At 40.4% G+C, this 8741-nt stretch overlaps 1 protein-coding gene across 1 annotated transcript in view; it reads right to left on the bottom strand.

Moving 5' to 3' along the window:
* Window positions 1–7377, bottom strand: part of SLC1A2 (solute carrier family 1 member 2) — a 55257-nt gene extending 47880 nt beyond the window's left edge. The window contains exon 1 of the mRNA XM_009647543.2: window positions 7349–7377. The gene's annotated coding sequence lies outside the window, so the exon portion shown is untranslated. The remainder of the gene's footprint in view (window positions 1–7348) is intronic.
* Between the last annotated feature and the right edge of the window lie 1364 nt (window positions 7378–8741).

The following is an 8741-nucleotide window of genomic DNA, read 5'->3' on the forward strand; positions in this document are numbered from 1 at the left end:
ATTTAAGAGGCACCTCATAAAAGTGCAAAAGTTTTAATTCTTACACTTGATGGTTGCTGCATCTCGTACCTCTGACCTTCCTAACAGCTGTTTCCCCCCCTCTCCTCTGTCCTAGACCACTTTGTCATGATACCAAGAGTCCAGATTTCAGTATTGGGTTTGCTAACAGCTGCTGCAGCAATCAGCAAGACCCAGTCTGCCTTAAGCAGATGCTGCTGTTTTGAACAAAGTAGGCATGAACGGATCACGCAGTATTTATCTTGTGAAGGCTATCTGGACTTCTTCCCTGATATGCATCTGTACAACACAGGGTCCATTAGGCACCAAAAGAGTTCAGCTAAATTCCGGTATTTTGTGGGATCAGACTGTACCCCGAATGCAATTTTAAGTGCTCCAGCCTCAGAGAATCTCCTTAGTATTAAGTACAATTGAAACTGTCTTGGGTCATTTCCTAAATCCTTTCTTTCCTCTCTGTTATGGGTGATATGGCCACATGTAATCTTGTAATGAGCCAGAAGGCACAATGGATTCTTGAATGGTAATAGAGATGGAGGATTTCTTATACAAAAGGAAGCATCTGTCATGCTGGAAAAGGAAAGCTGACTACAGAGACCCCCCTTTTGTTTAATTTGTAAATGGCCATTGTGTCTAATTCAATTACTTGCGGTACACCGATATAGTAAGGGACTACCAGTGAACTGAGTTTATCAACAATAAAAATAAGAAAAAACAACTGATAAATAGCAGAAGCTGATGTTTGTGTAGAAAGATTTTAAGTCCAGCACACACTTGTCTTCAACAGTAACCAACAATTTCCAAAGGCCAACTCCTACGTGTCCTGTGGCCTGAGCACTTTTTCCCTGGGCAGTTTCCCTAGATGACTGGTAAGTCTTATTACAAGTTGTTTATGCTGTGTTTTATGTCATTTGAGGAGGAAAGGCACTGGAAATCAAAGTTCTTCATCTAGGCACAAGGTAAGTGTGTAACCAAAAGCCACTGCAGCTCACCTTAAACAAAGTGCTTGAAATATCTTCTGGACTAAAAGCCTATTCTTTAGACTGCATATAGCCAACAGAAATTAGTTCACCATCACCCAGTCTTCTACATATCGGCTATCCCACCAACACTTTATATTAGCTCTCCCTGTTAGTACTACATTTGGGTCACTGCCCCAAAGACTGAAAATTATTCTACAGCAGCATATTGATCGAAATGAGTACCTTGTGGTACCTCACCCTCTCTGTATAAACCAGTCCTTTGCTGCCCATTTCAATATCCCTGGTAACATCTTCTTGGTTTTTATCTCTTCTTGTTTGCAGTTTGATATTTAACAGAAAGAAGTGTTATTGTCATTAAGCCTGTGTAAGATGGACACTGTCCATCTTAAAAGGGGAAGTCCCTTACTTCATTCATGTGTATGTCAAAGATGACATTTCAACTCCCTTTGCTCTTACCTTGGGATATAAAAGATTGATTCTCCATACTTCCCAATGAGAAGTTTTTCTGCTTAGAAGAGAGTCTAAGACCAAAATTATTCACAGGTTTTCTATGAAATCGCTGGCCTGGCATGTTACAGTCTAGACCCACTTACGTCTACTAGAAATAATAGATCTTCAGACTAATATTCTGTATAGTAATACCCCACACTGTTTAACCCCAGATTAATAAGCATCACCTAAAAGAAAGCTCACCTTCATGCTGAATCCCAAACCATGTTCTTCCTCTTTATTAATTAGCTTTTCCAAGTTAACCAAGGTCAGTACATCTCTTTTCTGTCTCTCACTTGCCTTCCCCTTTAATCTCCTTATGTTTCATTTATTTTCTGAGCTGCCACCTCTCACACACTGACAGAGACATACAGTTTGTACGATTTTTTTTGTTAAGGCCTCAGCCCACTAATGAATTATCTTCGTTTTTTTCTTTGTCTGTTGTGCTTTTTTCCCTGCCACTTTTATAGAGGAAGAGATGATTTCCTTCTCTTGGTTGCATAGATGTGTATGGGAAGGGAGGACCTGGCTCTACGAGTGACCAAAATTAGGAGTACATAAAACTCAGCAATAATCTCTTTCCCCAAATGCAAAGGAATTTATTAGATGGGACTTTACAATGTTTCTCAACTGAGTGTCTATTTACTCCTAGGGCTTCAGGGCTTAGTAAAAATTCAGGGCTGGAGAAAATCCAGTGAGGGGAAGCTCAGAACATATTCCCAGGACAAAATATTTCGGTTCAGGTGTGCTAAAATGAAGTTTTCTGGTTACCTCAGGTCCATCCACTTTTATCTGCGTAAGGGACACTAATACGATTCACTCCCCCTGTCACAAGACATAATAATGGCCTTTAGCCCAGCCTATTAAGAATGGGAAACCATCTGGGTACCCAAATAACAACTACTATGGCAAGAGAACAGCATACCACATTCGGACAGTTTGACAATTCAGCCAAGGTAGTTCAGATCTGAGTTTAGTCTGAAGTGATTAGACTGCCATAGGAGGAAAAGAAAGCATGCCTTAAGGTCTCTGTCTACACATTCCTTGATCACCCAGACTCTCCAGGCAGTTTAAACATCTGCTATAAAATCAGATGCACAAAATTACCCTGATTTTATTAAAACCCTTCATCTCCGGGCATCTCTATGACAAAAGAAATGTAACATCCTAGAATTCTGGAAACCCTGTGTTTTATTTTAGTTGCAACTTACAACATTATTGGTGCAATGTCAATTTTCTCTTTGAATCATCAGTTGTCCAACACAAATAAAGCAATATATATGTGCCCTTCATGCGCGCTTTGCATAAAATATAGGCAAGAAAAATCCCAGGAGGTCTGCCAAATGCAAATATGCAAAAGTAAAACAAACAGGTCATCACTATTTACCAGGAGACATGCTTGTAGCACCACTCCTCAGTGTATATCCTCAGTGAGAAATTAAATTAGCAGATTTACAACTTCTACTCTTCAGATTCCTGACTAGGGGTCACATGAATTATGATGAAGGTCAAAGTGTTGTGGATCTTCATACTGAAGCAAAAAGAAATTAAAGCTGCTGATTTTGCTTGTTCTTGCTAAATATATATACATGTAATATATATTATGTGCAACCCTATATATGGCTGCACATAAAATCTAGGATTTTTTTTCCCCTCAAAAGCAAAATCTATAAGCAATTAAAAATAAAGCTACAGTGGAAAAGTTTTAACAGCCTTAAGAGTTAGTGTCACTACTGGTCAGGATTAATATTAGCATTCCTAAATCCAAAAATGGTTATGTTAAAAAAGATAATGTTAGAAGTTGTTAAACGAGATTAAATGAGGAGAACAGACATAAAAATTAATGCTAATATTTTTGAAGTATACCAACAAGCATGTTTATCATCTGTAAGAAAACAAGACAAGCAGGAGAACTCAAATTATATGTAATACAATAAAAAATGTCACATGTGCACATCTTCAACTTTTTTTTTTCTGGGCAAATCTTTCATTGCGGAGGAGTATTAACATAGTATATGTTAGAAAAGAGTCTTTAAATGCATAAATGCTTTGGGCTCTACAGGTTCTCAAAGAGCTTTTGAAGCTGCACATGAAGAGTAAAGTGTCACAGGAATTTTTACACAGAAGCGTGAGGTGGAGAACGGTGCATAATAAATCTGTATTCAAGTTGTATTTGACCGTGGACAGGAAAGTTGGAAACTCATTTGCAAGAGAATTAGACAACACAAAACTGCAACCTTACGTTCAAACTTCCTCATGCCTCCTTTAATTCGTGCTTGACCCTGACATTGTGCGAGCAGTTCCTTTCACACATCTCTCTTAGCTGAAGCAAAATAAAGAATCCATAGGCAACTGAAGGAGAGGGCACTAAAAACACGCTATCAAGCCACATAATGGTAACCTGGGTCCTTCAACTCTCTCCACACAGCAGTTGTGAGAAAGAGCAAATGGGATGCAATGAAAAACAAAACTTTGATTTCTCCTGTCCCACGACTACTTAGAGAAAGACAACAGGAGAACCTGACTAAGCTCCCTGTTCTATTTCATGGTCACTATACTGGATTATGAGTTTTCTTGTATAAAATGCTGTATCCATTCTATGTTATTTAGTAGATTTAACCCACAGACTAGTTATGAATTTAAAACAAAAATCCCAACAGGAATTAGGACTTAAAAATTAAACATATACTAATAAATTTACTACGCTTTATCTGATGTAAGTCCAGCAACTTGAAATTCATATGGAAAACTGTGTTGAACATAAACAATCAGAGTTTTAAAAAACCAGAGCTCAATGTCTCTATTCACTGTTTGTTTTTGTTCGTCTCCTTATGTCCAGCAGCCCATCCTACAGGCCATGGGTTCGGCTCTTTTAAATACAAAACGCTTCTTTTACTTCCTTTCAATGTAGAAGGGGAAAAAACTTCCAGAGATAAACCTTTACAATAGAAACATTCACACATTAAATGCTTTTTTCTCAATGTAGTGTGAATGGTGCCGTGAAAATGGAACTTAACATAAAGCTTAAAGTGGAATTTGGCCAGAACATCCCCTGCCTCTGTGTCTCTCATTTGCCCATGGCTTCAGCATGTGTTCCACAGTAACACAGAGACTCCAGCCCAATGGTATGAAGAAAACATGTATCACAGATATGTGAAGGAAAGAGAATTCATAACCAGACATTTCTTGTCCGTTGCCATTTACAACAAGCAAATATTCAGCCTTTTTACATCACCCCTGTGTGAGATGCTATTGGGGCGGGAGAGCTTATTCCTGAAATCCTTCGCTAGGGCACTGCAGAAAGGTCTTACAGAAGCACTGCAACTGTATTGCCCCCGGACAGTGGTAAGGTCTGTTTTCCCCTGCAGCCAGTGTCTTCCCCGTTGTGTCCCCTGGCACGGGCTGCGAGACGCCATGGTACCACACGAGAGAGCGGCAGCGACGGCAGCGGCGGCAGCGGCAGCCCACCTGCACTCCCTCTTTCCTTTCCATTCACCTAGAAACAGGCACAACCGGGCTTTTAAAACTAACCTTCTTACTAGGGCATGGTCCTGAAACCATGACTAATGCTGGGCAAGCCTCAGGTGAATATCTGAGTAGTTTTAGTGCATGAGGTGGTGTCTGCAGCAGGAAAAGTGAGATGCCTGGCTAGCAAGGGCTGCGGCGCTGACATAGGTCTGAAGGAAGGCAGGAGTCCAGTCTGGTCCTACACTGGATGGAAGCTTTAGAAGAAGGGCTGTCTCACAGTGCACTTAATTCTTGCTCCTTGCGAGAGATTTTCAACCTTGATCTCCCTGCAGCTTGAATTGACATTTTTATTTTACTGCAACCAGTCATAAAAGTCTGTGTGTGTGTGTGTGTGTGTGTGTGCGTGTGTGTGACATATTCATGGTTTTTTAACAGCTGAATTTGCTATACCTATACCAAGCAACCTGTAACCAAAGAGAAGCATGAAATGTGGGATAAAGACTCAAAAAGAGAGATTCATAAAAAAGTAAGAAAGTAAGAAAGCAAACACCACGAACAAGTTGAATGAATGCCACCTTTGTTCTTTTTAAATGCATGTGTATGTCCTAACTCCAGTTTCACAACTTCTTATTCTGATCTTAAAGGAGCATACACCAGGAAAACAGAAAGAGGGAAATTTTAATGGGAGCTATTAACTTCTAAAGATAAGGACAGGACCTCATGAAGAACGATACTTTCTCTTACTTGATTTTAATATACAAGGAAAAAAAACCTCCCCAAAAGCAAGTTTGCCATGCGTACACTCAAACCTCAAATCTTTGAGGGGCACAAACTTGTACTATTGTGCAATTAAAAGTGCTGAAATGAACAAAATGTTATTTATGACGGAGTAGCTTTGGTTTTAATAAACCAAAGCTGTTTTAATAATGTTGCGGGAGGTGCATCAGTGATGGGCAGTCAGGATAAAGGTCAGCAGACAGCAAACATCGTGTCCTCATTGTGGTCACTCTGCTCAGCTGCTGGGTTTTGTGGATTTCTCTCTGGATTGGTTACGAGTGGAGAAATAGGTACAGCCTTGATTCACACTTCAAAACAACAGGAAAAACAAACATGGGGGAAAAACCAACTGCTGTTTCAAAAGAGTTTGCTAGGGCCTGTGGAACCTCTGAGCTGATGCAAACTATTGCAAGTCTGAGTCTGCCTTAGTCCAGACCTGATGAGCTCTAAGACTGTCATTCTTTGCTCTTACAGACTTCCATAGGTTCATTCAGAGGATGAAGAGAGGACAAGATGGATGGTTTTTACAAGGATGCTTTTGCTCTGTGATCTACTTTATATGCTTCAGCTCATGCTTGTAACAGTTTCACCTCAGATTTCAGAGGAGCAAGACGCTGCCTTGGAAGATCTTTCTTACGCTCAACCATTACAGCAGGTGGAGGCTCAAGTGCCGAAGTGCTTGGGCCGTGTGATATGTGCAGCTTCCTAGTGCTGGGTCATGTACACAAGAGATGGTGCCATGATCTCATGTGCTTGTCTGAGACGATAACACTAAAAGTCTTAATGAAAAGCTGTTTGGTTACTTAGCCTGACCCAAACTATCTTAAAGCTCACTCAGCTATCACTGGGTGCTTTCCCCTTGAGCAGGGGGCCTCCAGAGCCCTTTTCCACAGCCAATAAAAAGGCTACAGACAGGAAAAGTAACTGGATATCACAACAACCAGAACTGATGTTTGTAATGAAAACTGCTTGGGACTTGGGGCAGTTGTTATAATTTAAAATATTATAGGAGTAAAATAGATTCAAATTATGCTGTCCTGGGCTAGTATGGTCCTGCCCTCTAAGGTGCATCATGCCTCTGCATGACCCAGCAAGTGGTTGATTTCTCTTCTGACCCAGCTGCATGATAACTATCATATTGTACTTTAAGAAAAAATCCATCACTGAAGTTACACAAAGTGAGTTCTTTGCAAGCAGTAGCTTTTCCAAAGGAAGCAGAAAGGGACTTGAACAAAGGCCCCTATTATTCCATGCCAACCAACTGAGACGATCAGGTGCAGAAGACCATACACCGTGCATCCTCCTACACGTGTGAGCAGAGCGTGTTCCCCTTGGGTACAGTTCTCCAGAACTACACATTCACCTAGAGCCTCAGGGTTCTAACATGTGTGACTTGCTAAAGGTTAGACAAGTTGAGACAGAACCCAGATCTCCTCTCTTCTTCTAAGACTCTACGCTTTTGAACCTGAACCAAACCATACTAAAGTTAATGGAGGATTCCTATTTCTTTTAGTGATTTTCAGGGAATATACTCAAACCTCTGGGATGCCTGGTAGGGGGATGTGGGTTCCTTGCTCTCTGAAAATCTTGAGCTTCATGCCAGGAAAGAGATTTACCTGAGTAGGAAGAAGAAGCTATCCCATTCTTGCTTTTGTAGATATAAATCTCATTCACTCATTGCTGGTTTTATGCACCATCTCTCCTCAGCTGCTGAAGCAGAACAATGCAGCTGGCAATAGATTTTGTTTGATATCTTGCTTGGAAAAAAAGAAAACAGATGCAAGCACATCTGGACAGCATGCCATCCTCCCTCTGGACATAAAAGAATGACAGTGATGGTGGGAAGACCGCTCAGAGGTTTGGCTGTGTCCCACAGTACATTTTGTCACACTCAGCAATTGGGTTCTTTCTCAGTAAGCTACACAGGATGGCAACTGTAACATCCGGCATGTGCAATACAAACCACAACACTTAAAGCTGCGGGTACACAGACCAGAGGAGCCTCCACCTCGTTTCTTGCACTCATCTTAAATCCTGGGTAACAACTGCAGCAATGCACATCTGTGCCTTAGCACTCCCTTACACACAACAAAGAAAGTGGAAAAAAAATTCCAATTTCTTCATCCACTTTGCATGTTGTTGGCTTCATTACAGTAAGCTCTGTCCAAAAAGGCAGACAAGTAAATTGTTAAGAGCAGTGATTCTGTTTCTGTCTAGAATGGAAGTTGTTACCTACAATCTCAAAGATGCTAACCCAGTCTTTCCCTGCCTGCAACACCTCATCCAAAGGCTTACGCTATACTCCCCAGCTCAGTTTTCTCTAGCTCAGTCATGAAAGCTTTCAAGTATTAAAAAAAAAAAAAAAATCATTCTGTATTGATACACTGTACAGGGGAGCTTCAACCCTTTTTTTCAGCAATTAGGGTCTGCAGTGCCATCAAAGAATACTCCCATGTCCAAACTTTTATTACTGGAGCATGGAAATCATTGGTTATGCAAGTTCCTTCTGGGGATACTGAGCATAGATGTGCAATGTCTTCGGGAAAAAAAAGTTCCATGCAATATTGTCAAACAAATACCTAATTAATTCCTTAAGCAGAACACCCTCTGACTTTTGGGGAGTGTATAGCTTAGCTCCAAATGGAAGAACAGATTTATTTTTAAAGCATACAATATTAGCATGAGCTGGAATAAACTCAGGAGAACAATCAGTCTCCTTGTTTCAGGGAGTGCTCTTGCAAACAGAACAAGAGGAGGTGCCCGCGTGATTTATTACCAGGCCACATACACTGAAAGGATCCTATTTAGTTTTACACATGCAGTGTGCAGGTTATTCAAAACATTTGCCTTTAGAAATGTTCTTCATCACAGCTTTTTTCTGATATATTCTTTCTTTCTAGACTTCCTAGTCTGGACTTGAAAAACAAACAGGATCTCTACATTTGTTTCTTTCTTTTTCATTGAAAAAATACAAAGTCCATGAGAATCTGAAAAAACCTACCATTAAAT

This window comes from Egretta garzetta, unplaced genomic scaffold (genome assembly GCF_000687185.1).
Source record: "Egretta garzetta isolate BGI_Z169 unplaced genomic scaffold, ASM68718v1 scaffold329, whole genome shotgun sequence".
In the NCBI taxonomy this organism is placed as follows: domain Eukaryota; kingdom Metazoa; phylum Chordata; class Aves; order Pelecaniformes; family Ardeidae; genus Egretta; species Egretta garzetta.